This window comes from Canis lupus, chromosome 8, assembly GCF_048164855.1.
Source record: "Canis lupus baileyi chromosome 8, mCanLup2.hap1, whole genome shotgun sequence".
In the NCBI taxonomy this organism is placed as follows: Eukaryota; Metazoa; Chordata; class Mammalia; order Carnivora; family Canidae; genus Canis; species Canis lupus.
The window spans coordinates 58,337,345-58,364,188 of NC_132845.1; the positions used below are offsets into that span (position 1 = coordinate 58,337,345).

The 26,844-nt window shown below is 50.8% G+C and overlaps 1 protein-coding gene and 1 long non-coding RNA gene across 5 annotated transcripts in view; one reads left to right on the top strand and one right to left on the bottom strand.

The window, feature by feature from the left end:
• Positions 1 to 9,949: 9,949 nt before the first annotated feature.
• Positions 9,950 to 26,844, top strand: part of IL4R (interleukin 4 receptor) — a 38,629-nt gene continuing 21,734 nt past the window's right edge. For 2 of the 4 annotated variants that reach the window (XM_072836262.1, XM_072836261.1), the window contains exon 1: positions 9,950 to 10,085. The gene's annotated coding sequence lies outside the window, so the exon portion shown is untranslated. Of the gene's footprint in view, positions 10,086 to 24,493; positions 24,633 to 26,844 lie in introns of those variants that run through there. The other 2 variants (XM_072836263.1, XM_072836264.1) reach the window with 2 other exon arrangements.
• Positions 13,051 to 21,893, bottom strand: LOC140638625 (uncharacterized). The gene is made up of 3 exons (XR_012035655.1): positions 21,100 to 21,893; positions 17,407 to 17,648; positions 13,051 to 16,960 (listed from the first exon to the last, which is right to left on the bottom strand). It is a non-coding gene; the product is annotated as an uncharacterized lncRNA (long non-coding RNA).

Consider the following 26,844-nt stretch of genomic DNA (forward strand, 5'->3'; position numbering starts at 1 on the left):
CCCACAACAAGAGAAAGGCTAAACAAAGTGAAGATTGAGGACTTTTCTTAGACCTTTCAAGGAATGGAGGCCACAGGGCATGGTGCCATCCCAAAATCTGGAGAGACAAGGTGAACACAAAGATTCACAGCTAAGATCAGCTTACTGGATGCAGAAAGCACAAAAACTAATAACTGGTAGGAATAGTTAAGTGATAATTTGTTTTTTTTTTTTAAGATTTTATTTATTTTTTCATGAGAGACACACACAGAGAGAGAGAGAGGCAGAGACACAGGCAGAGGGAGAAGCAGGCTCCATGCAGGGAGCCCGATGTGGGATTCGATCCCAGGACTCCAGGATCACACCCCGGGCTGCTGGCGGTGCTAAACCGCTGCACCATCAGGGCTGCCCTTAAGTGATAATTTGATAAATTGCAGGAGGCTGATAGTGAACCAGCTTAGGAGATGAAAACTGGGGCCCAGCCTTAAGAGGACCACATAAGTTTTTGTTTTGCTTTGTTTTGTTTTGTTTTTTTTAAAGACTGTATTTATTTATTCATGAGAGACATAGAGAGAGGTAGAGACATAGGTAGAGGGGGAAACAGGCTCTCCGCAAGGAGCCTGATGCGGGACTCCATCCCAAGACCCCGTGATTATGACATGAGCCAGAGGCAGATGCTCAACGACTGAGCCACTTAGGGGTCCCAGGAGGATCCCATACTTTCATAAATTTTACCTCGAGGAGCCTACCACATTCTCACAGTTACTATTAGAGGGGGAAAAAAAATTCCCTCACACATTAGAGTGGGGGGTGGGGGCAAGTAACCATTCTGAAATACGCAGAAAGCATTCTCCATAACAAAGGACTGCCCTTTAAGGGAACTACTTTTCAGAGGCACATCTGAGTTGAGGGAAGGGAAATTAGGTCAATTCTAGACCCAGTTAGCCTTGCTGTGTCTAGTAAAGCAAGAAAAAAAAGTCTAGGAAATGCTTCTGCAGGTCACAGACCAGGAACTCACACCCACTAGAAAACTGAGTTGTTTTTTTTTTTTTTTTGAGATTATGTATTTATTTATTCATGAGAGACACAGAGAGAGAGGCAGAGACACAGGCAGAGGGAGAAGCAGGCTCCATGCAGGGAGCCCGATGTGGGACTCGATCCCCGGTCTCCAGGATCATGCCCTGGGCCGAAGGCAGGCAATCAACCGCTGAGCCACCCAGGTGTACTGAAAATTGAGATTTAATTATGTTATTACAGATGGCTTCTCCTCTCCAACACCTCACTGCCACATCGACAGGGCTCCGGTATAAAAGTGAAGCACGACTTTGAGAGAACTGAAAGACAGGCATTCTATTTAAGAAGGAATTCTTAGTAAAACCCCAAGACCACAGAGGGTTAAAAAAAAAGAAAAAAAAGAGGAAACTAGAGAAAACTAAAGCCTCTGGCATCTATAGCTACCGCAAATATTAAACACAGCCCAGCTCCTAGACAGATTAACATGAAACCTCACATTGGCAGCCTAATTATCTCAGTTCATATTATGCAACATATCGTGCCTGGCTTTCAAGAAAAATTTACAAGATATGCTAAAAGGCAAGAAAAAACACAGTCTGAAAAGATAAAGCAACCATAGGAACCAAACTCAGTTATGGTTCAAAATTCAAGACTTATCAAACAGGAAGAAATTAAAAGTAACTACCAATTAACATGTTAAAGGACCTCACAGAAAAAGTAGACAACATGCAAGCAGAGAAATTGACACTGTAAGAAAGAATCAGAAAGGAATGTTAGGAAAAAATACATGCTATACTGGATATGAATACTAGCCTTGATGGACACATAAGTTGACTGGACATAGCCCAGTGAGCCTGAGGGTGTTTCAACAGAAATTTTCCAAACTGATATCTAGAGAGAGAAAAGAATAGAAAAAAAGAAAGAGGAACAAAATATTCAAGAACTGTGGGACAATCACAAAAGGTACAGCATATGCATAATGGAAAAACCAGAAGGAGGAGAAAATGAGAAAGGAACAGAAGAAATATTTGAAGTGATAATGGCTGAAAAATTTCCAAATTAATGACAAATACTAAATAACAGATCCAGGAAGCTTAAAGAACACCAAGCAAGATAAATATCAAAGGATCTGTATTTAGGCATATCATATTCAAACTACAGAAAACCAAAGGCAAAGAAAATATCTTGAAAGGAGGAAATGAGGAAGAAAAAAATTCTTATCAATAAAGAAATAGACTTCTTGTCAAAACCAGTCAAGCAAAAGGAGAATGGAGTGAAAAATTTAAGTATTGAAGGAAAAAACCACCAACCTGGAATTCAGCATCTAGTAAAATTATCTCTCAAAAGTGAAGAAGAGGTAAAGACTTTCTCAAACAAACAAAAACCAAGGAAATCTGTTGCCAATAGATGTACCTTCCACGAAATGTTAAAAGAAGTTCTTTGGAGAGAAATAAAATAATGCCAGAAACTCAGATCTACATAAAGAAGAGTGTCAGAGAAGAAATAAATTAAGGAAAATTAAAAATTAAATCGTAAAAAAATCTTAATCGACCTAATAGATAACTATTCAAAGTAATAATAGTATCAGGTGACTATAACATATGGATAAGTGAAATAATTGGCAACAATGTTACAGGGGATTGGAGGAAGGTATTGGGAACACTTTGTTAGAAGGTACCTGTACTACTTGTAACACAATATAGCCTTGTTTGAAAGTGAATTTAGATAAAGTTGTAAATATATATTGCAAATTCTATGACAACCATTAAAGTTTGTAAAAAATAAGTATAATTGATATGATTAAGGGAGGAGAGAAAATGTAATCATATAAAATGTTCAGTGAAGACCAGAGAAAGCAGAAAAGCACTATTTTTTAAGAAACAAGATATAAGTGCAATGAATATGAAACTTATGAAATAAGTTTTCAATATGGTAGATATTAGCCCAGTTATATAGATAAGCACTGTAAATGTGAATGGACTAAATACATCAACTAAAATACAGAGACTGTCAGAGTAGATTAAAAAACAAGATCCAACTGCACTTTGTCCATAAGAAACCAATTTCAAATGGATACATTCACTGAGATGAAAACTAATGGAATAAAGAAAGCTATATCCATGCTAACATTAATCAAAAGAAAGCTGTAGCAATATTAACTTCAGATAAAGCAGACTTCAAAACAAAGAATATCGGCAGGGATAAAATGGGATATTAATAAAAGGGTCCATTCTCCAAAAACACATAACAATCTTTAATGTGAATGCATCTAACAACTGAGTGACAAAATACATAAGGCAAAAACTGATAGATCTGTAAGGAGAAATAGACAAATCCACTATTACTTGGGTAATACTAATACCCATTGGATACTAATAATATTGGAGGTTGGAGACTTCAACCCCTCTTTCAGTAACTGACAGATCTATTAAGCAAAAATCAGTAAGTATTATGGCCAAATCAAACAGCACTATCATCAATTGGATCTAACTGCATTCACAGAATACTTCATTTAACCACAGAAGATTATACTTTCATCTCAAGCTCACATGGAACATTCACCAAGGCAGGCCACATTCTGGACCATAAAACAAACTTCAACAAATTTAAAAGATTAGAAATCATATAAAGTATATACTTAGTCTACAACAGAAGTAACCAGAAATGAGAAACAGAAAGAGAGCATGGCACTGGGTAGCTCTGTTGGTTAATTGTTCAACTCTTGATTTTGCCTCAGGTCATGATCTCAGCATCCTGAGCTTGAGCCCCACATCAGGCTCCATGCTGGGTGTGGAGCCTGCTCAGGATTCTCTCTCTCCCTCTCCCTTTGCTCCCACCCCCCTTAAAACAAGTAGAAAGAGAGCTGGAAAATCCCAAAATATTTGGAGAATACAAGCACATTTCTAAATAACACATAGATCAAAGAAGAAATCACAGGGGAAATTTAAAAAGTATTTTTAAATAAACAAAATAAAAACATAACTTCTCAAAATTTGTGAGGTGTGATAAAAGAAGTGCTTCAAGGGAAATCTATAGCATTGGAAATCTATAGCATATATTAGGGCAGCCTGGGTGGCTCAGCGGTTTAGTGCCGCCTGCAGCCCAGGGTGTGATCCTGGAGACCTGGGATCGAGTCTCGTATCAGGCTCCCTGCATGGAGCATGGAGCCTGCTTCTCCCTCTGCCTCTCTCTCTGTCTGTGTCTCTCATGAATAAGTAAATAAAATCTTAAAAAAAAAAAAAAGAACGTAGATATTAGAAATCATGAAAACTCTAAAATCAGTGCCCTAAGAGATGGCAAATAAACATATAACAAGATGCTCAACATAATATGTCCTTTAGGGAATTGTAAATTAAAATAACAATGATATATACCATTACACATCTACCAGACTGGCTAAGATCCAAGAATGCTGATGATACCAAGTGCTGGCAAGAATGCAAACATGCAGGAACTCTCACTGATTGCTGGTGAGAATGTGAAAGGCTACAGACACTTTGGAAGAGTGTTTGAAAGTTTCTTATAAAACGGAATGTTCTCTGACCATATGATCCAGCAATGGGACTCCATCAGTATTTACCCAAAGGAGTTGAAAACATGCCCATGCAAAACTTGCACACAAGTGCTTATGGCAGCTTTATTCCTTTTTAAAAAAATTTTTTTAAAAGATTTTATTTATTTATTCATGAGGGACACACACACACACACACACACACACACACACACACAGACAGGCAGAGACACAGGCAGAGGGAGAAGTAGGTTCCATGTAAGGAGCCTGATGCCTGATTCGGATCCCTAACGGTTTTATTTCTAATTGCCCCAAACTGAAAGCAATTGAGGAGCCCTGTAATAAGTGAATCAATAAACTGTGGTATAGGGATCCCTGGGTGGCGCAGCGGTTTGGCGCCTGCCTTTGGCCCAGGGCGTGATCCTGGAGACCCGGGATCGAGTCCCACATCGGGCTCCCGGTGCACGGAGCCTGCTTCTCCCTGTGCCTGTGTCTCTGCCTCTCTCTCTCTCTCTCTCTCTCTCTCTCTGTGTGCTATCATAAATAAATAAATTAAAAAAAAAAAACTGTGGTATATCCAGATGATGGAATTCACTAAAAAAAAAAAAAAAGAAAGAAAAAAAAAAGAAAGCGCTACGAGCCATAAAAGGACACAGGAATCCTAAAATAATATGGCTAAGTGACAGAAACCAGTCTTAAGAGACTGTCTGCAGCCTGCAAACACCTATATAACATTCTGAAAAAGGGTAAACTATAGGGACAGTAAAATAGATCAGTGGCTTCCAGGGTTCACTGTTGCTGCGTTGGTGGATACAAATCATTGTGCATTTGTCAAAATGTAATTTTGTCCAAACTATCTCCGAATGAACCATAATGTAAGCAAACTGCAGACTTGAGTTAATCATAATGTATAAATGTGGGTCACTGACTGTAACAAATATACCACATTAAGGCAAGACGTGCCTAATGGGGGAAATCATGCTCAGGGGAGGGGGTGTACGGGAGCTCTCTGTACTACCCATTTTTCTGTAAATCGACACCTGTTGTCAAGCGATTTTATTTTCATTACTTTTTTTTTTTTTTAAGTTTGGTTTTTTTTTTTTTTTTTTAATGATAGGCACACAGTGAGAGAGAGAGAGAGGCAGAGACATAGGCAGAGGGAGAAGCAGGCTCCATGCACCGGGAGCCCGACGCGGGATTCGATCCCTGGGCCAAAGGCAGGCGCTAAACCACTGCGCCACCCAGGGATCCCCTCATTACTTTTTTAAAGGCTTAAAACAAATCTGTTATGACGTCATGTGAGCTGAACTTATATGGAAGCACCCTGGGAACCCCCTGGGTTAAGGGGACTGAATTTTTATTATTTGGGGGCCTCCGGGCTCCCTTCCCATGCCTGACACAGAGCAGCCACTGATCAGTTCTGGACAGTATGGGCAGGTAAATTTGAATACTGAAACTGTATTCGAGATGACAGAGTTCACATTTACTGCCTATGGGGCCTCAGGACAATGCCCCGTTCTCCTTAACTTCTATTTTGACATCATTTTGGATTTATAGAAAGATAGCAAGAAGAGCACAGAGAATTCCTGTGTTCCCTTCCCCTGGCTTCTCCAAAGTCTTCTCATTGGACCACATGGCTCTGCCGTTCCCCGTCTCTCTAGTAACTGTCCTCACCCTCAATTTACAACCAAGCAAACAGCCCGAGGGAAAGGTCTCTTTCTGATCTTTTTTTTTTTTTTTTAAGATTTTATTTATTCATGAGAGACACAGAAAGAGAGAGAGGCAGAGACCCAGGCAGAGGGAGAAGCAGGCTCCATGCAGGGAGCCCAACGTGGGACTCGATCCTGGGTCTCTGGGATCATGCTCTGGGCCAAAGGCAGACACTCAACCGCTGAGCCACCGAGGCATCCCTCTGATCTTTGTTCTGATAAGAACAATGATTACCATTCGCTGTGCACCTACTATGTGCTGGGCACCAGGCACTGTTGCAAGCCCTGTGCCTGGCATTCCACCCTCCATGATCCCACTTCGTGCATGTGAAAGCAAAGGCACAGCGACAGTGACCCCCCAGCCCTTACCCAAAGTCCCAAAGTCCCACAGTCGGTTAAGTAGTGGACTTGGTGTGTGGACGCAGGTGGTCTGGTGGCAGAGTGAGGGTGGGGGCCGGTTTAGGAGTCAGGGAGGGCAGACAGTGCAGGCTCCCCATTCCCAAAGGGAGACCCAGGTCTCCGTGTGAGACACCAACATGGGGCAAAAGAAATTTCATCTGTACAAGGGGAAGCTTGGTGGTGTCAGCGCTCTACTGCCCAGGTTCAAACACCAACTGTGTGGGAGCAGGAGTGTGAGTGTGTAAAGGGAGTGGGCACATACAAGTAGAGCTGACCCTTGACTAACACAGTCGGAACTGTGTGCGTCCACCTACATGCGGATTTTTTTCAATAACTATAGTCCAGTACTGTAAATGTATTTTCTCTCTTTTGTGACTTTCTAACATTTTCTATCCTCTAGCTTACTTTATTCCTTCTTTAAAGATTGCATTTATTGGGGTGCCTGGTGGTGTAGTTGGTTGAGCATCAGAATCTTGGTTTTGACTCAGGTCATGAACTCAAGGGCAAGAGATTGAGCCCTGAGTAGGGCTCCATGCTGAGCACTGAGGGTAGGGATAGTAAACAGATCAGTGGCTTCCAGGGTTCATGTTGCTATATTGGTGGAGAGAAGTTATTATGCATTTGTGTGCTCTCTCTCTCTTACTTATTATTTTTAAAAATACTTTATTTATTTGAGACAAAGAGGAAGAGCATGCACATTACTAACGAGTGGGGGCAGAGGGAGAGGGAGAAGTAGACTCCCCATGGAGCAGGAAGCCCAACTCGGGGCTCTATCCAAGGACCTTGAGATCAAGACCTTAGCCAAAGGCAGTGGTTTAACTAACTGAGCCACCGAGGCACCCCCTCTCTCATTTATTTTGAGAAAGAGAGTGTGCACACCCAAGTGAGGAGAAGGAGGAAGAGGCAGAGGGAGAGAGAAAGAACCTCAAGCAGACTCCATGCCAAGTGGGGAAGCCCAAGTTGGGGATCCATCTCATGACTTTGAGATCATGACCTGAGCTGAAATCAAGAATCGGATGCTGGGATCCCTGGGTGGCGCAGCGGTTTGGTGTCTGCCTTTGGCCCAGGGCGCGATCCTGGAGACCCTGGATCGAATCCCATGTCGGGCTCCCGGTGCATGGAGCCTGCTTCTCCCTCTGCCTGTGTCTCTGCCTCTCTCTCTCTCTGTGTGACTATCATAAAAAAAAAAAAAAAAAAATCGGATGCTTAATCAACTGAGCCACCCATGCGCCTCTAGCTTACTTTCTTGTAAAAATACAGTATATGATACATAGGACATGCAAAATATGGGCAATCAACTGTTTACGTTGTCAGTAAGGCATCTCATCAACAGTAGGCTATTATTAGTTACATTTTCGGGCAAAGGTTATACATGGATTTTCCACTGTCAAGGGGTCAGCACCCCAACCCCCACGCATGTCGTTCAAGGGTCAGTCATACACAAGTTGAAGTCCCCATGTGTGGGTGTGAATGAGGGTGGCAGTGTGAGTGTGCATCAGTGTGAACACGTGGAGCATGTGGATGAGTGTAAGTCTGAGAACATATGGGTGGACGAATGTGCATGGATAAGTATGAACGTGTGCAGGTGCGTGTGCGTGGATGGGTGAGTACGTGAGTGGGAATGTGAGTGAGTGGGTGTAAGGACGGGTGTGAATGTGTATGCAAGCTTTTCTAGGCAGGAATAAACCTTCGTCAGTGAAGCAATGACTGTAGCCGCCCCGTGGCTCTTTGCGGAATTCGCGGAATTCGTGTGAAATGCGGAATTCCCATCTGACCTGTTGGAATTGGCTGCCTGTCTGGTCAGGCTCCCTCTCCTTGCGGAGCCTGCTCTGCCTGCTGCCTGGGGAGGCCCGCCCAAGTGTTCATTACACCCAACTTCTCGAGTTTCTCGATTGTCAGGGCCCCAGCCAGACACCCCCCCCCCCCACCGGCCTAGGAAAGTGGGCGATGGGTCTCTCTCCAGTCCCCAGCTCAGGGCCTGGCACACAGAGGCACCAACACGTAGATGCTGAATAATTACAGGCTTTCTCACCCCCAGGTGTTTCCTCAACCCTGATCTCTCTGCCTGAATGCCTTTCCTTTTTCCCTCACTCTCCTGCACTGACCTTTGCGGGGGGCCATCAGAGGCCACCTCCTCCGGGAAGCCATCCCTGACTTCCAGAGACTGTCTACTGTCTACTCTCACATACTTCATACTTGAGTTATCTGGTCTCAGAGAGCAGGGCCCATGTTTATTTCATATCTTCGTATCTGTGTCCTCAGCACTTGTCACAGGGTTAGGCCCGCAGCAGGGCTGAGAAAGAGTGAGTGCACGAAGAATAATGGAAGAGGATGCAGGTACTGTGTCCCCTCCCCCAGGAAGCCAATCCTAACTCACCAGAAGCTTCCCTGCTTCCCTGGCTCATGCCTCCACCACAGCAACTCCACTGGGCTGTCCTTAGCTCTGAGGACTTTGTCTCTACTCTAAGACCAGGCTAAGATGGGGTCAAATCACTCTCTGGGTGTCCAGCGCTACCTGGCCTGAGTGTGCACATCTCTTACCTCACCTCTTTCCATTCTCCCCTCAAGGCTCTCCAGCCAGCTATCAGATAATTCCTCACACATGCCACCCCAGGGCCTTTGCACATGCTGTCCCCTCTCTGTTGTCTTCCCCCATACTCTCTTAGGGTTCAGCTCAAATATCCTTGCATCAGGGACACCATTCAACCACTGTCTGCCCCCCCCCTCCGGTCCCACCCCCACTGGCCTTAAAGGCCTCTCTCTGTTTTACTTTCTTCTTGGGACCTCTTGGGACCTGAGATACTTGATTCACTTAGTGTTCTTCCCCACCGTCTGGTTCCCTTGGGGGCTTTTACGGTGTCCAGCGGTGAGTGCTCAACGGCGCCTGGGCTCAAATCCCACACCTGCTGGGTGATTCTCAGCACGTTTGCCCTCCGTGCCTCAGTTTCCCCACCTGTAAAATGAGTGCTAGTGATCTAGCTCCCTCGCAGGGTGGCTGTGCGGATCAAAGGGATGAGTAGGTGCGGAGCCCAAGCGGGGCCTGCGGGACTGCACGAGCCCGACAGGAGGGTTGTCTGCCTGCATTCTTGCGGCGCCCGGCATAGGGGAGGCGCTCGGCAAACACTCGGTGGCGGCGGGCACCCCGGGGCACTTAGCAGGAGCGGGGGGCGAGGGGGGGGGGTGGAGGAGAGCCGCCAGCCGCCAGCCCCGCTGCACCTGCCCCTCCGCGGGGCGCGGCGAGGGGTCCCGGGGCGCGGCCGGGGCGCGGGGCGGGCGGCAGAGGGCGCGCGCGGGGCAGGGGCGGGGCGGGGCGGGGCGGGGGCAGGGGCAGAGGCGGGGGCGGGGCGCAGGAAGCCGGGGCGGGCCGGCGGGCGCTCAGGAAAACCCCGCGCGGCGCGGGCAGGACGGGCCACCCGGGGGTCCCCCACTTCCCGCTCGGGCGCCGGCGCGGCGAATGGACCCGGGGCGCGCAGGTAGGTCGCGGAGCCCGCGCGCGCGGGGACCCCCGGGGGCGCCCCGACCCCATCATCGGGGGCTGCTCCGAGCCCGCCCCTCCCCGCGCCTCGAGCGGCCTCCGGGTCACCCCGTGGGCGTGGGCGTGGGGGTGGGGTGGGGTGGGGGTAGCGGGCGCGCCCCCGGGGACCCCCGGCGCGCGCCCCCAGACTCGCGCTGGCCGGGAGGCACCAGCGGGGCCGGCCCCTCGGGGACCTGGGGTGAGGCGAGGCGAGGCTCGTGGTCTCCGCGATCACCCCCTGCCCTGCGCGCAGGAAGCGGGTGAGGACCGGGCCTGGGGCGGGGCGGGGCGGGGGCGGGGGCGGGGAGTTCCGAAAACTGACCTTGGTGACCAGCTCGAGGCGGCGTCTGGGAAGCCGGACCCTGCGGTCCCTTTCTGTCCTTATTTCAATGCCGGATGGTCCCAGTAACAGTAGCGATCAAATACCCCTGGACTCAGGTGGTCCAGGTTACGTCCGGAACTCTGAAACTGCTCTGAGTTAAATCGCGAGACCCCCGTTTCGGTGGGTGCGACGGCGTGTGGATCGTTCCATTTTTCAGATGAGGACGCTGAGGCCCCCGTCCCCCCCTCCCCCCCTCCCCGGCGCTTTAAACCGTTTGCCCGAGGTGACTCCCGCCTGCAGATGTGCAGCAGGTTTCAGACCCGGGCGGTCTGTCGCCAGAGCCTGTCGTCTTCCACCTGTCCCTAGTATTTGTCAAACTACCTCATCCCATCAACGAATTATCCGGGGGGTTTTATTAAAAGGCAGCTTCCCAGGCTGCCTTCAGTGAGATTCAGATTCAGTAAAAACAGGAATCTAGATCTTAACACACTCGTGCGCACGCAATCAGGATTTCTTAGACTGGGGGCCAGGCAAACACGGTGTCCCTGCTGCTGTTGCAGGTGGCTCCCCGGCCACCCTCTCCGCTGTTCTTCCTTAGCTCTCTGTGAGGTTCCACCCCTGCAGCTGCTCAGGTGAGGGTGGCCTTTTAGAAGCCTGGGCGTTTGCTGGGACATTGGTGCCTTTATTAAAATCCTAAAGTCTGATGGGGGAGACTGAGGGTGAGGTATACATTTGTCTAGGGTGCCCCTGGTGTACCCCCCCGCCACACACAGGGCATTCCAGAGTCCTGCAAAGGCCCTTTGAGCGCAGCTCACTTGCCCCATGGCTGCAGGTGAGGATGCTGAGGTGTGGAATGGGAGGCAACCAGCCCTAGTCATCCGTTCATTCCTTGGCACCCACGGGGCTCCTACTGGGCACTGCTCCAGCGTGCTGGGGAAGGGGGGGCAAAGCCAGACACGGATGGGAAGGCGGGTCTGGCCACATTGTGGAAGCCCTCGAATGTCATGCTGAGGAGTGTGGCCCAGTGCACCTCACCTTTGCCTGAGCCCCTGAAAACACAACGCAGATTCCTGGGCCTCACCCAGGACCTCCGGAGCCAAATCTGGAGGGAGGCCATGGGAAAGCAGCAAGGAGGAAAAACCGCTAGTGTGTCAGTCACCCTGGTTACCACACACCCAGTTACCAGCAGGTCTGGGATGACCTGAAGATTTCCAAATTCTGGGCAGTGATTCAGTAACTGATGTGTTTTATATGTACGATTTTAGGGTTGCAGAAAGCCCAGACAGGGGCAGGGAGGTGGTGCCCTAAGACAGCTGGTTTCCTGCTGCTCTGATTTGGAAATGGAGCTGAAAGGCACTGTCAGAGAAGTGGGGCGAGAGCCTGTCCCGGATCCCTCTCTCCCTATGTCCCTGTCTCTCTGCCCCACAGGACAGAGGAGGGAGGTTGGGGTCAAGTGGCCCCACTGCCCTCAGCTGCCTTTGGGGGTTCCTGGGAGTGAGGTAGGGACAGAAGCTCCCGTGCCAGTGCTTCACGTTTGTCAAGTTGGACTTTTCATGAGGGTTGAGGACATGATGTTTTATTAGATACTTAACACAATTTCCAACATGCAGTCCAGCGCAATGAACATAATTGTTTTTACCCATTAAGAAGTACAGCTTGGTGGTTAAGAGCATGGACTCTGGAGCCAGATTGCCCAGGTTCACACGCTGGATTTACAGTTTTCTAATTTCTCAGGACCTCAGTCTCCCTGTTTATGAAATTACAGTGACTACTTTGTACCACTGGAATGGTGATTAAATGAATGAATAAATGTCAAGCATCAGACAGTGCCTGGCGATGCATGACCACTATGTGTTTGTTAAATAAATAAATGAACCACGTTGGATGGGCTTTAATCAACCCATTTTGCCAGGCAGGACACAGATCCAGAGATGTGTGCAGTGGCCTTGCCTGAGGCGGTGTATCTAGGAGTGACAGGGAGGGATTTGAATCTGCTTTTCTTCCCAGCCTGTGTACTCTCCCACTGTGCCGGTTTGCTCGGGTTAGCAAGAGGGGCATCCTTCTGAGCGTTCCTCATTACCCAGGACATGCCTAGTCACACTTGGCCAGAATCCCCTTGGCTAGGCTAGAAGAGAGCCCAGTGGCTTGCCATCCCTCGTATGAACTTGACCTTGCAAGAGTGTGGAAGCCCAGCGGAGCCTGAAGGGTCTTGCAGTGGCTATGCCATCCCGTGTCCCTGTGGTGTGACTTCCAGTAAGTCACTCTGCTTCCCTGAGCCTGAGGCAGAGAGAAGAGCACAAGCTTGCAGACAGGGGCCCCGGGTTCAAATATGAACTTGCTATTTCCTCTCTGTGTGATCTTGAGCAAATTGCTGAACCCCACCCCCAAAGCCACTAAAATGGGCATGGGGGGGGGGGTGTTCCTGAGATAATTTTTGTAGGCGCCTTGCCCACGGCTCAGGGATTGCTGTTTTTCTTCTTTCTAGGATAATCACTTTTCCATACCCAGCACCTGGCTTGCTCATTCATTTCTTCAAATATTTGTCAAGCACCTGTATGTTCTAGGAGCTACTTATAGAGCAGTGGAAAAGCCTTTGCTCTTCTGGAGTTTCTTCTTCTTTTTTTTTTCTTTAAGATTTTATTTATTTATTCACGAGAGACACAGAATGAGAGAGGCAGAAACATAGGCAGAGGGAGAAGCAGGCCCCCTGCGGGGAGCCTGATGCAGGGACTCGATCCTGGGACTCCGGATATCACGACCTGACCCCAAGGCAGAGGCTCAACCGCTGAGCCACCCAGGTGTCCCTGGAGTCTCAATTCTAGTTGAGAAGACAGGTGATACACAAGCAAACAACTCTAGACAGGTCTACAGTCCTTATTTCTAATTCTGAAATCTGCAAGCTCTAAAAACCGAAAGTTTTTCCCTAACTCGATTGGAAGCGAGACTGAGGTGAACTAATCACGAGGCTCTTTGGTGTGTTTGTTTATCCTCCCTGGCACGAATGCTTGTGTGTCTTGGTGCAGAGGAATTAATGTGAGCGATCCAGGGAATGCTGGGCCCGTGGGGGGTAGGGTGGTTATGGCGGGTGGGACTTTATACCAGATGACCCTTCCATAATACGAGCTCCTGTGAATTCTGAGACATGCCTGGCCCCTAGGATTTCACATGAGACAATAGGGCCCTGCAGTGTCCCATCAGGACCAGGAGGAAAATGTAAAGCAGGGTGAGGGTGGACATTTAGGAAGATGTGGGGCAGGGGCCTGGGGAAGAACAGGCCCAGTGGAGGGAACCCCAGGGAAGGTCTTGTCCACCCCCACCAACCCCACTTCCTGGCCCACTGCTTGTCCCTGGCTCTGGGCACACAGATCTGTCTAAAACACGCATGTCTTTGCCTTTCCAAGAAGTGGCCATGCCTCTAAGATTTCAGGTTTGGCTCTGACTGACTCATTTCCACCCTAGGGGCCCATATCGCGTTCTCGAGGTTGCTTTAGAGATCCAGGAGCTTGGCTCAAGCAGGAGAGGATCACCAGCTGGGCTAGCCTCTGAGTCCCCGCCCACCTCCCCCGCCACAGGGACAGAGGGAGGAAGTGGGTCCATGTGAGGGGAAGACAGCTTGGCCTCCTGGGTTTGGTGGAACGCTTCCTAAAGGGGAAGGACTGTATTTCTGGGCAGCGGGTTTAAAAAGGGGCTGATTATGCACCTAGAAGGTACAGGCACGTACATGTCTTGAGTGTCAGCACCAGGCTTGCACTCACTCAGCAAACGTGTCAGGGACAGGGATGCAAGTCACAGCAGTGACACAGATGCAAGAGCCCTCGTGGAGCTGACAGTCTAGTGAGGGAGGTGACTTTTGAGCTAAGACCCGAGGTAAAAAGACATGTGGATGTCTGGGGAAATGGGAGAGTGATTCTGGCAGAGGGAACAGCAGGTGCAAAGGCCCTGAGGTGCGAACAAGCTTGGTGTGTCTGACCCACAAGGAAGCTGATGTGGTCGGACCTGAGCACGACAGAGAGCGGGGAGGAACATAGGTCAGGGGCCTAAACAGAAGCCAGATGCCTGCAGCAGCTCATTCAGCTTGTAAAGTAAGCTTACGAAGAAACAGGCACAGAATGGTTTAGTGACTTGTCCGGGGCCACACGGATGGCAGAGTGGGGCTGTGAACCTGGCAGCTCCAGGATCCTGTGTCCTTTGCACGGTGTTTGAACACACGCTGGGGATGTGGTGGGGCAGGGTGGTGTTCCAGACGGTGCAATCATCGTATGGATCATTTTACAGATTTTTTTTTTTTTTAACCAGCGAGCACCTTCCCGGCCACAGGCGGTGAGGACACACCAAAGCGCAAGGGGGTGCGGAAGAGGATGAGTGGAGGGCCCTCTGCCCATCGGGCACTGTGCCGGTGGGGGCGGGGAGGGGGGTAGATGCGGGGGTAGATTTCCCCGAGGAGGAAACCGAGGCTCAGGGTGGGAGCTGATCTGAGAGATACAACCCCAAAGAGGCAGAGGGTGGATTCAAACCCGAGGCTGCTGACCTGGGGCCTCTGCCTTTAGCTGCTCTTCTGGGGGCCTCCAGCTCGAGGAGTGGAGTCGCAACGGACCGTGCGTGTTGGTCAGAAATGAGGCAGCGCAGTTACCAAGAGCCATTTGGGCGAACGGGGGAAGCCCTGAGGTTTTCCTGAAGGAGCCAGAGGGTTCTCTGCCTCTTCAAAAGAGGAAACGGAACTTCTCTGGAGAGGAGAGACACCAGATCCCTGGACGGGGTAGGCCTCCTGCAAGCCCATGGAGCCGCGGCCTCTTGACGGTCTTGCCTCCGGAGATGGAGCGTAGGCCCTCCACAAGCTGCATTTTCACAGCTGGGCGGCCTGAACTTGGGAGAAGATCTCTTCCTGAGATCTAGCCAAATTAACTGTCCAGTAACATTCCCATCCTGGCTCTGGTTCTGCCCCTTGGAAGTAGTAACAGGCCCCCTCCAACCTGAGCCCAACATTTCTCTTGCGCGGAATACATAGTCATACTTCTTGCCGTCATTCTTCCTGACTCCAGGGATTGTAAAGAGTTCAGTCTGGCTTTGGACATGATCCAGTTGGTCAAAGTCAAATCTGTTGCCTCCTCCTCCCCAACTCCCCGCCGCCAAAGTCGGCCCAGTCATAGGGGAGGGAGACTAGCACCTCCTTGGATTTGGAGCCCATACCTCTGTTGATACAACCCGCAGTCATATTTCTGAGTGGCCACATCCCCCTTGGAGCTCACATTGGGCTTGCCAGCTAAAACCTTCAGATCTCTCTTCTCCATTGCTGTCCATCAAAGTTTCTTTTATTCTGAGACTCCTTGTTTGAGGCTGACACTTGTTTTTAGCCTTTCTAGTTTTTCTAATAAATCTGCTTCAGGCTAAGTGCCTATATATATATATATTTTTTTTTTTTTTTCTTTGAGTACTCCTTTGGCTTCACTCCGTGGATCTAGTTACACAATGTCATTCACTGCTAAAATAGTATACAATTTCCATTTTGATGACGAGTGTTATGCACTTCATTTCTTTTTAGGGTGTATGGATTTTTTTAAGGTAATCTTTGTATTGTTGGAGTCTAAATTTATTGCATTACGGTCAGTATTTATGACTTGTGTCCTATCGATGATGGAGACTTTGTCGAGGTCCTTGTAAGAGTCTCTGGTCAGTTTTTCTGTATGTTTCTGTTCTGTATTTGAAAGGATGTATATTTTCTGTTGGGTATAAAGTTTTAGAAATCTGTTAGATCAAGCTTGATCATGACATCATTCATATTTTCTGTTTTTGTGTGTTTTTCTCTATCGGATTTATCTCCTGCTCTAATAGAGGATCTGTTCATGTCTCCTTGGCCTTTTCTTCTTGTTGTTTTTGCTTTATTTTCAAAATCATATTGTTCGGTGCAATATAAATAGAATATATGAGTAGGAGAAGGGTTCATGATTTTTGTACTTTCTTGGCAAATTGCTCCTTTTATCATAAAATAGCCACCTTTCTCCCTTTTAATACTTTGCTGCCTTGAATTCCATTTTATTTATTATTCATATTCCTGTACTTGTTCCCTTTATGACCATTTTTCTTAACTTTTCTTTGACCCTACCTAGTCTTACAACCACATAAATTGAAAAAAAAAAACAAAAACAAAAACCGTACATCTCAGTCTCAGTTGTGCAGCCCATTTGCCCAGCCATCTGGAGGCAGGTCCTTTTGCCTATTTGGCCTTTATTTTCTTCATCCATAAAATGGGACTATGACTCACTTTGCCTCTCCTCTCCGGAAAGTAACTGGAATCATGGCTGTGAAAGATCCTGCTGCCATCCCTGTGCGCAGGCTCGTCCCTGGGTGTGAATGTGAGCTGGCATTCCAGGCGGTGAGAAGGGCGTGAGCCAAGGCAGGCCTGGGAGGGGGGACCGCACCCAGAGGGCGAAGGTGGACTTCACTGTGGCTGCCCCTGGTTGGCTGCCTCCTCTGTTCAAACAGGTGCATTGAGGTGGCCTGAAGGAACTTCCAGGCTGGAAAAGGACAGGGAAGAAGGCACAGGTCTTACTCAGGAGACTGGCAGGGATGTTGGGACAGAGGGGCAGCCAGGGGAAGGGCTGAGGAAAGAGCAGGATGTGTCCTATGGGGCTATGGCATTGAGAGGGCAGTCTGTGGCGCACCTGGGGACGGGGTGGGCAGGGCTGGGAGAGCACAGGGTGGGCAGGGGAACATCCTCCCTTACGAAGGAGGAAGGCACGGGGCTTGCAGAATTTTGAGGCTCCTCATGTGACCCCATGATGCTGCTCAGCCACAAAGAGCAGGTGATGGGGGGGGGGTCTTCAGGCCCACTCCCTTCTCATCACCATAGCAACCGCATCCCCATAATGAGCAAGAGGTAACAGGGACAGAAGGGAGGGGGCATTTGACAAGGCTGCCTTTTGCCTTTGGGGGTGCCTGTGCCCAGGCTGCGGGGTCTCACCTGTTGCTCCTCGCGCCTCATTGGTGGCATCTCAGGACGCCCACCCACCCTGGAGCACATCAGCTGGTGGTTGGAAGCCAAAGGGGGACCACAAGGACGCCTGGGTGGCTCCGGGGTCGACCATCTGCCTTCGGCTCAGGTGTGATTTTGAAGTCCTGGGATCGAGTCCCGCATCAGGCCCCCCCGCAAGGAGCCTGCTTCTCTTTCTGCCTGTGTCTCTGCCTCTCTCTCTCTCTCTGTGCCTTTTATGAATAAATAAATAAAATCTTTTAAAACAACAACAACAACAACAAAAAACCTAAAGAGGGACCACAAACTGGAACTGTTTTCCAGATGTTAAAAGTCAGGAAAATAAGCATAGAGATCTGGATTTCTAGCTGCTTTTTGAACCGTCAAGAGACCTAGCAATGCCCAGGCTTTTGCTGAAGTGGCAAAAAGCAGCTGAAGCAGAGTGGCGGCTGGCCTTTGTCTGGCCTATGTGCACCTCATTGTCATGTGTCAAGGGTCTGTCATTGTCATGCGTCTAAGTTCCCTTAGATGCTTGAGTTGACTCTGGGGGGGAGGGTGGCTGTGAGCAGTGAGTGCAGACGCTGCTAAGCAGAGGCTCAGCGGCCCCAGGAAAGGCGCAGGGTGGTCGGAAGTGCTGTCTGCAGTGGACTGCAGGGTCTTTGGGGACCCTAGCAGCCTTGAGCCCAATGGCAGCCTCTCTGCATCTTTTCAGTCTTTCTCCCTTTCCTCCTTAGCGTGGCTTCTGTGCAGACAGGTGCACAGCTTTGTGCGTTTTCCCGCAGTGTGTACATGCGTGCAGAACCCAGCCTAGCAACAGAGCTTGGCCAGCCCCCCAGAAGCTTCCCTCCTGCCCGCCCCCCAAACCAGGGGCATTTCCCTGACTTCTGACTCCAAGTTTGGTTTGTCTCCTTTGGAACTTCACAGAAATGGAGTCAGTTTTGCCCTTGGGAGCCCAGCTTCCTTCCTCTGGTGTGCGCCCCTGAGACTGACCATGGCTGTCATGTACTCAGAGTCTCAGAACATTTCCTTGGTGCTCGAAGATGAGCTTGTGCCACCCGCTCCACCCACGCTGCCCCAGGGCCTCCTCTGCCCCGCCATGGTCTCCTTGTCTCCTGCACCACCTGTGAGAAAAGTAGTTCTGCCCTCACTTCACAGATGAAGAGACAGAGGCCCTGAGAGGACCCCCAGCTTACCCAAGGCCTGTCGAACAGCCAGGGCCCAGAGTTATGCTTGTGTGTCTCAAGTGCTCCGGGGTCCCTGCCCATGTGAGTGGCCCCACACGTCTGGGTGTCCCTGACCATGCCAGGGATGATATGGGGCGGGGGGGTGGGCAGACAGCAGGAAGAGCTCCAGGCAGAGACCCCTTCCCCAAATGCCCGTCTGCAGACAGAAGGTGAACAGGGAGCTTCCCTGTGGTGACATGCTGCCAGCTTTGGGTTGGCCCCAGGGCCAAAGTCCTGGTCAGTGTTGAGACAAGCTAACCCATGAGGGCTGGGCAGGCAAGGCCAGAAGCCAAGTTCTAGCTCAGTCACTTCCTGCCTGGTCACCTTGGGTGATTTCTGAATGCCTCAGTTTCCCTCTCTGCAGGGTTGAGGAGTGTTTGACCACCTCTCCTACCCGGGGCTTGCCAGGAGGAACAGACGTGTATGGAAGGAGTGAGCTTGTGGCTGCTTCCTCATGCCAGGCTCTGGGCCGCGGACTCCAGCTCCGGAAGGCCCGGGTTCCGATCCAGACCCACCGCTTCCTAGCCACACGTCCTGGGGCAGGTTCCTGAACCCCTGCGTCTGCAGTGGGGGTGCTGCTGCACCTGCCATGTTCCTCGGGTTGCTAGCAGGGCTAAGCGAGTTGGTGAAGTTAAAGTGCAGAGTCGAGTCTGGGAGGACCAGTCGAGTCTGGGAGGTGGGGCTGGAACCCAGGGGCAGAAGAGCCCAGAGCATGGTCTCTAATGGCTGGAGGAACTGGGGACACGCAGGGGCATTGGCGGTGACTTTGGAGGACCTCAGGAAGCAGGGCCGCGGAGAGCCGAGCCTGTCTCTTAAGACAGCCAAAATCAAATCAGTGTCCTGGGGCCAGATCCCATAATCGCAGTAATGCCCCAATTACCAGCTCTCTGCGGGCAGTCCCTTCCCCCCTCCCCCCCGGGTGGCCACCATCTAAGGAGATTCTGAGCTGGAATTGGTCAGTGTTTATCCAGCTGAGGGGGTGGGTAATTCTAACTTGGGGGGCTGTGACCCGCTTTCATCAGGGCCTGCTGCCCAGGCCTCCCGGCCTCCAGCACATACCCCCGGCCCCTCCGCTGTGTGCTGAGCACTGTACTAGGGCCCGGGGCCCCAGCGGCGGATGGAGTGGACACAGCCTCCGGCCTTGTGGGAGCTGGCGTCCGGGGGCCCTTGGACAATGCACAGGACACGTGTGCATGTGGTAAACCACAAGGACTAAGTGCCGAACAGAGAAATGGGCTTGCAAGTGACAGGGATCAGCTGCTGCTCCCAACCACACTGTGTCTGGACGTGGGCCTCCTCCCCCGGGGCCTCCAGGACCTTCTGAGGAGAGGCATGGCTTCCAGGCTCCTCGGTGGGGGCCCCCAGCACCCCCTGCAGGGTTCCCTTTGGCAGCTGGGACTCAGTGCAGATACTGCCAACATGAGTGTCCGCACTGCCGTAAAGTGGCCAGCCTGTCCCCGAGACCATGCCCCCTCCAGGGGGTCTGGCCTAGCCATCACCCGCGAAGGAGGTCTGTGGTCGGAGTCTCCAGCGCCCCCTTGGCCCTCTCAGACAAGGCTCCCCCTCTGCACAGCCCCCTGGGCCTCACACACAGCTGGTGACCTTGTGGCCTGTGTGTGGCCCGAGCCTGCCTTCTGAGCTCCAGGCCAGGAGAATACACGTGCACAGCACGGCGGGGCGTGGGATCTTCCTGGCACCCCATGCACCCACTGCCCGACCCCGGGCCCCCTCCCCTCCCGGGCCCCACCGCCAGCGTCAGCAAGTCCAGCACCCCTCCCTCCCACGCAGGGCTGAGTCCGCCCCCCTGCCCCCGGCGCCTGCCCTCCTCACCCGGCCGCCCGGGTCTCGAACCCACAGCCCGTGTCCACACACGAGTTGGAGTGGACTTTCTGGCAGGGGCAGCAGCTCCTCTCCTGCGTGACTCCTCCTCTTCCCTGGCTCCCTGTTGCCCTGGGGATGGTCGGAGTCTGAAATCCCGTGCTGTGCCCTCTGTCCATCGCCACCGCCAAGGGCCTGGCTTGCGGGGTGGGAGACGGGCCATGCCCTCCGTCCTCCCCGGTGTTCACTCACTCCTTGTTCATCCCTTCCCCCTGCCTTGCCTTCCCCAAGACTCAGCAGGATCAAGTATGGGCTCGTCGTTGTAGTCCTCTCACAGGGAGGACTCCAGGCATCTAGGACACTGCCTGGTATTAGGGGAGCCCTGCATACGTGTAGAAATAGGAATGAATAAGAAGACACGGGGTTGTTTATTGAGGGGGTGGGGGGCTCTGTGCTGGATCCTGGGCTTAGCATTCTGCTTTCAGAGGATGGGACGTTGCCTGTCCTCACGGAGCCCACAGAGCCACGCTCCCCTGGGGGGTTCTCGTTCATCCCTCCGGGGTCCCCAGACCCTCTGGGGACCACTGACCCTCCAGGGGCAGCGTGGATCTTCCCCGATGGCTGCCTCCAAACAGCCTCTTACCTTTCCTGATGCTGCTTCCCAGACTGCCCCCACGGGCCTCTTTCTCACGCGGGGCCCTCCCACGCTCTGCATCACCCTGACGCACCGCAGCTCCAGCCTCCCTCCTGGTGGCTCAGGAACAGAGGAGAATCATTCTCCACCCCGATTCATCCTCTTCCCAAAGTCCATTCTGTCAGCAGATCCTGTTGTCTCTAGCTTCAGCGGATCTGGAATGCAGCCCGCTCTTGCTGATCCGTCCTGGCACCTGCTGCCTGGACCACTGCTTCTGCCCTTGACCCCACGGGCCTTTCAGACCATGCAGCCAGAGGGATGGTTTGAAAAGTCTCATCGGGTCACATCTGTGCTCACGAACCTCCAGGAACTTCTCTTTTGAAGTATTTGTCAAAGGGGAAAAGGTAGAAATGAGTGAGTGAGTGAATTAATGAATGAATGGATGGCTTTTTCCGCGTCTGCAGTAGCTGGTGCATATTTGGGGGGTCAGGAAACACAACAGGGACACACGTGGGAGGAGCAAGAGCACACAGTAGGTCCACGGGCAGCCTGCTGGGCTCTGCCGGCCGAGGCTGCTGATCCTCACCCCCCGTGGGAGTGGGCCCTCCCCTCGCTGGGCCAGGCCATTCTGGGGCCCGGGCCTGGCCTGCCTCGCCAGCTGGGTGGGGCTGCTGATGCGGCTGCTGCTTCTGGGAACCCCAGCCAGGCAGCAGTTCTGGGAAGGCTGCTGCTCGGGGGAGAAGTGTGTGCCTGGCCTCCCGCCAGAGCGGCCCAGCTGTCCTGGAGGACACAGGAAGCTCCAGGCCGGCTTTAGACTGGAGTTTCAGGGGCCAGAAGCTCCCCTGGGGAGGCCACCGCAGCCCCCCGCTGTCACGGGCTTCCTCTTCACGGGCGCTTGTCATGGGTCTGGCTGCATCCTGTCTGCCCGTCCAGCCCCCCCTTCAAGCCAGTCTGCGGTCAAGAGGGAAGAGGAGCAGGGAGCAGGAGGCCTTGTGCCCCTTTAGGCTCAGGAGGAGCCTGTGCGGTCACTTCCCGGCTGCTGCTGGCCTCTGGCCTTTCAAGACGTGCCACTCACGTCCTCCCAAATAGAAAGAGTAAGTTAAGTGCATCTCCCTGCCGGCAAGGAGGGCTTCCCCACTCCGGGCACTTCTGACCTCTCGCTGGCTCAGACTTTTCACCGATTGCAGCTTCCTTCCTCCGTGACCTTGGCTTTGTCGCTTGCCATCTCTCAACCTCAGTTTTGGACGATGCCATCACATCCCAGGGTGGCAAGGGCCGCATTTCAAGGGGCTGCAGGATAAGTGGTTGGGCACGTTGGGTTCTGCAGTGAGGCTGCCTGGGTTCAAATCCTACCTCTGTACCTTCGGTGTGGCATGGTCGCCTCATCTGGAAAATCAGGGTCTTAATGACACCTGCTCTGCCCCACAGGGTTGTGCGCATAGCAATTAACCATAAGCAAAAGCTTGGTACGCCCCGTTTAGAAGTAGATTCTGGAATTTGTTATTCTTGACTTTTAACCAGTCGCTCATTTAATAGATGTTTCTATTAAATACGTATACGTATTTGTAATACGTATATGTAAGCGTATGCCGTGGATGTGTCAGGCACTCTTCGGGTCCTGGGGACAAAGCAATGACCATAGAGCTCTGCCCTCATGGGGTTTGCATTCTCATTGCAGGGGGACAAACAGTATGTATATAGACAATTTATTTATTTATTTTTAAATTTATTTTAAAATATTTTATTTATTTATTCATGAGAGACACAGGGAGAGAGGCAGAGACACAGGCAGAGGGAGAAGCAGGCTCCATGCAGGGAGCTTGACATGGGACTCGATCTAGGGACCCCAGGATCATGGCCTGGGCAAAAGGGAGGCGCCCAACCGCTGAGCCACCCAGGCGTCCCTAGACAATTTAAATGTTATAGGTGATCTTTTACCTTTCCAACATCATGAACTAGCAGCTGAATGAGAGGGGCTGTTTTGTATTTTGCCAAGATGGAATATATTTTGAGTGAATCCCTTAGGTCCTTTGTCTTTCTTTCCTTTCTTTTTTTTTTTTTTTTAAAGATTTTTTTCATTTATTCATGAGAGAGAGAGAGAGAGAGGCAGAGACACAGGCAGAGGGAGAAGCAGGCTCCACGCAGGGAGCCCGATGCGGGACTCAATCCTAGGACTCTAGGACCACGCCCCAGGCCAAAGGCAGGCACCAAACCGCTGAGCCACCCAGGGATACCCTGTCTATTTTTCTTAAAGGGATGTTTTGTTTGTCTCATTGACTTGTTAGACCTCTTTATATATGAAGGCCATTAAGCCTTTGCAGTGTAGATTGTTATCTTTCTCTGGTCTTTGCTTGCTTCTTCTTCTTCTTCTTCTTCTTCTTCTTCTTCTTCTTCTTCTTGTCCTCCTCCTCCTCCTTCTTCAATGGTGTATTTTGATCAGGGGAAGTTGAAAACATTTTTGTAGTCAGATCTTTCAATCTTTGCCATCTACATCCTGAAATAAAATAAACATTCACACGTGTAACCTCAGTGATATGATTAGAGATGGTGATAAGTATGTGACAGAAGTAAACAGGGTGCTGTGATAAGCAGCAGCAGGGGGAACCGTCATTAGTGGGGGGCTCCTGGGTGTAAAGTCTCTGAGCGTGTCAAGGTGCTCAGAGGCCAGTGGGACCAAAGGCTTGAGGAGGTAGGAGGGAATAGTAGACAGGTTAACAGCCAGATCACCAGGGGGCTTGCATTTTCTCTTTTTTTTTATATATTTTATTTATTTATTCATGAGACAGAGAGAGAGAGAGAGGGGGGCAGAGACACAGGTAGAGGGAGAAGCAGGCTCCATGCAGGGAGCCCAATGTGGGACTCGATCCCGGGTCTCCAGGATCAGGCCCTGGGCTGAAGGCAGCGCTAAACCACTGAGCCACCCGGGCTGCCCAAGTTTTGCATTGTCTTATACTTTTTAAGATCGTTGTACACTCCACATGCAGTTGTAAGAAATAATATACAGTCAGGTTCCCCCAAGAGTATCGTCTTGCAAAACTGCCGTACAATAGCACAGCCAGGGTATTGATGTTACCCACTGAGCTTGCTCAGCGTGCACCCGTCTTACTTGTACGCCTTCACGCATCTTTGTGCATGCGGGTGAGCACGTGTGCGTATTTGGTTCTGTGCAGCTCTGTCACATGCTCGGGTTTGTGTCTCCAGCGCAGCAACCACTATACCAGGATCCCTCTGTTGCCCTTTTATAGCCACATGGACCTGCCTTCCTACCCGCCAACCATGAATCTGTTCTCCATTTCTATAATTTTGCCATTTCAAGAATGTTACATAAATGGAATCACGCAGGGTGCGCCCTTGTGGATTGGCTGTTTTCACTCTCGGGCTTGGATTTTATTCTGAGTCGGAGATGCTCCTCTGGTGAGCTCCAGGCATCTGTCTGTGCCCCTGGGTGAAGACACCCTTCAGGAGCCAGAGGCCGACGCAGGGCGTGAGCAAGCAGTTCCGATGTAACAATGACTTTGCCTGCAGTGTGGAGAAGAAATGAAGTGAGTCATGTCTGCAATGTCTACTAACTTCCCCCCCCCGCCCCACCCCATCATTCTGAGAGCCCCAGACTGGGTTCTTGGGAAATCTTGTCACTGTTCAAACCCTTAAAAACTGCTCCTTGCCTAGCTAGAAAGGAAGCCTTTGACCTGGAGTCCTTACTTCAGCTGTGGGGGGATCTATGAACCCCTAAATTGGAATGCACAATGTAACGTGTGCACTTTCCTAGAAGGAAGATTTGGAGCTTGCATCAGATTTCAGACAGCTCAGTGACCTCCAAAACATTAAGGACTGTGGCTTCTAGACAGAGATAGCGGTTAAGAGCTGAGGCCCCGGAGCCAGACTGCCCCCATTCAAATCTCACAATGGCCACAGCTTGGCAACGTCAGGCAAATCACTTAACCGTTCTGTGCCTTGGTTGCCTCATCTGAAAATGGGGGAAGTAATAGGACTTACTTCATAGTGCTCTCTTGAGTATTGAATGAGTTAATACAAGCGCAGTATTTAGAAGAGACTTGGCATGCGGTGAATATCCTACGTTCGTTGAGTGAATGATGAGCGTGTAGGGTTTAGAGGGGCAGAGCCTTTTGGTAAAGCCTTTCTAGGCCCTCTGGGATTTTCAGGCCCTCTCTGTGTTGGTTATCATCCTCTAGACAAGCTTCATTCAGATCAGCAGGGTTTCTTCTGATGGGATACACAGGTGTGATTGGGCACTGTCATCTCCCTTGTCCTGGCTCTTGTATCTCTGTTAATATGACTTTCACTGGCTTTTTTTTTTTTTTTTTTTTTTTTTTTAAGCTGTTGCTTCACCTCTGGCTTATGGGGAGTTTGTAGACAGCAAAAGCCATAGGTCTTTTCTGCAGTTCCTGGTCCTGTGCTGGGACAGCTGATGTTTGAAGTTAACAAGCAGGAGGGCCAGCTCCTCCTGGCTTATTTCATTCACCTACTTGGATCCATTCTGTAGTTCTAGGAGAAGGTGAAGGCACTGGTACTTTGGAATGCTCTTTGGGCTCCGAAGCCAACAGTCCTGGGTTCTGACTCTAGCTCTCCCCTCTGGCCAGCTGTGGGACCTGACGGGCAAGTTACTTGACCTCTGTGGCCTCGATGCCCCCGGGTGGAAGGTGGGAATAGCAGCCCATCCTGCAGGGTTCTCGGGCCCATTCAATAAGGTAATGTGCCTCATGCACTTAGCTAACTGCCAAGCACAGTGTAAGTACTTGACAGGCAGGATTTTGTTTATACAAATCTTTGGCTCGGCCTGAGGAAACTTTCTAGTCATCAGTTCTGTTCAGCCGTGACCTGGAGATGAGCGTCCGTCCGTGGAGGAGTGCAAACAGACCCTGGACTGCAGCCTGTCAGAGAGAGAATCTGTGCAGAGCATCGCTGTTTGGGTTGGCAGTACAGTCAGGGGTTGCCTGCCAACTCCAGTGGGTCAGGAATCCCATGATTGAGAGTGTGAACTTGAAATCATTTTCTCTTGCTATAGGCTTGACCCAAGCTCTTGGTAATTACTCTTTTTAACTCCTCCGTTCCTATGATATTCAGGGAGGCTCTTCTGTTGCTGCACGTTGTGGACTATACCCCTGAATGCCCCACCTGCTTGTCTGTGAAGCCAGCTGGTGTGTGTGTGTGTGTGTGCGCGCCCGTGTATGCGGTGATGAGCATACACATGCACATATTTGGATGTGCCCTCTGCAACAGATCAAGGATAGCCACCCTGACTGCCCCAGGTCTGATGTTTAGTCTCCCCTGATGGGATGGCTTGACTTTATCATAACAGCCCTTCTGCTGTGTGACCTTGTCCTCTCTCTTTCTCTTTATTCAAAGTCAAGGCTAAAGCGATACCTTTGCCGTTTCTGCTGCAGGATGCTGCAGGCATGTGTGAGCTTATCAGAAGAAAAATTACTGGGACTTTGTAGAGGGCACTGGTGTCATGAGTTCACAACCACACTCCCTCCCCTCCTTCCTGGCTCTTCACTGTGACTCTTCAAAGGAAGCCAGTTGGGGCTTTGGGGAGAGTTTCCAGCCCCGTGCTGAGCCCATCAGAGGCCCCACATCATGTCCAAAATGACTTTATTCCACAGACATTAACTGAGCAGCTGCTCCGTGCCAGGCACTACCGCAGGTACTAGGAGCTGGGCAGTGAACTCGGCAGTGAACAGAGCAGGAACCCCACAGAAGCAATGCTGTGTTCTCAGGGCATAGATTCAGAAG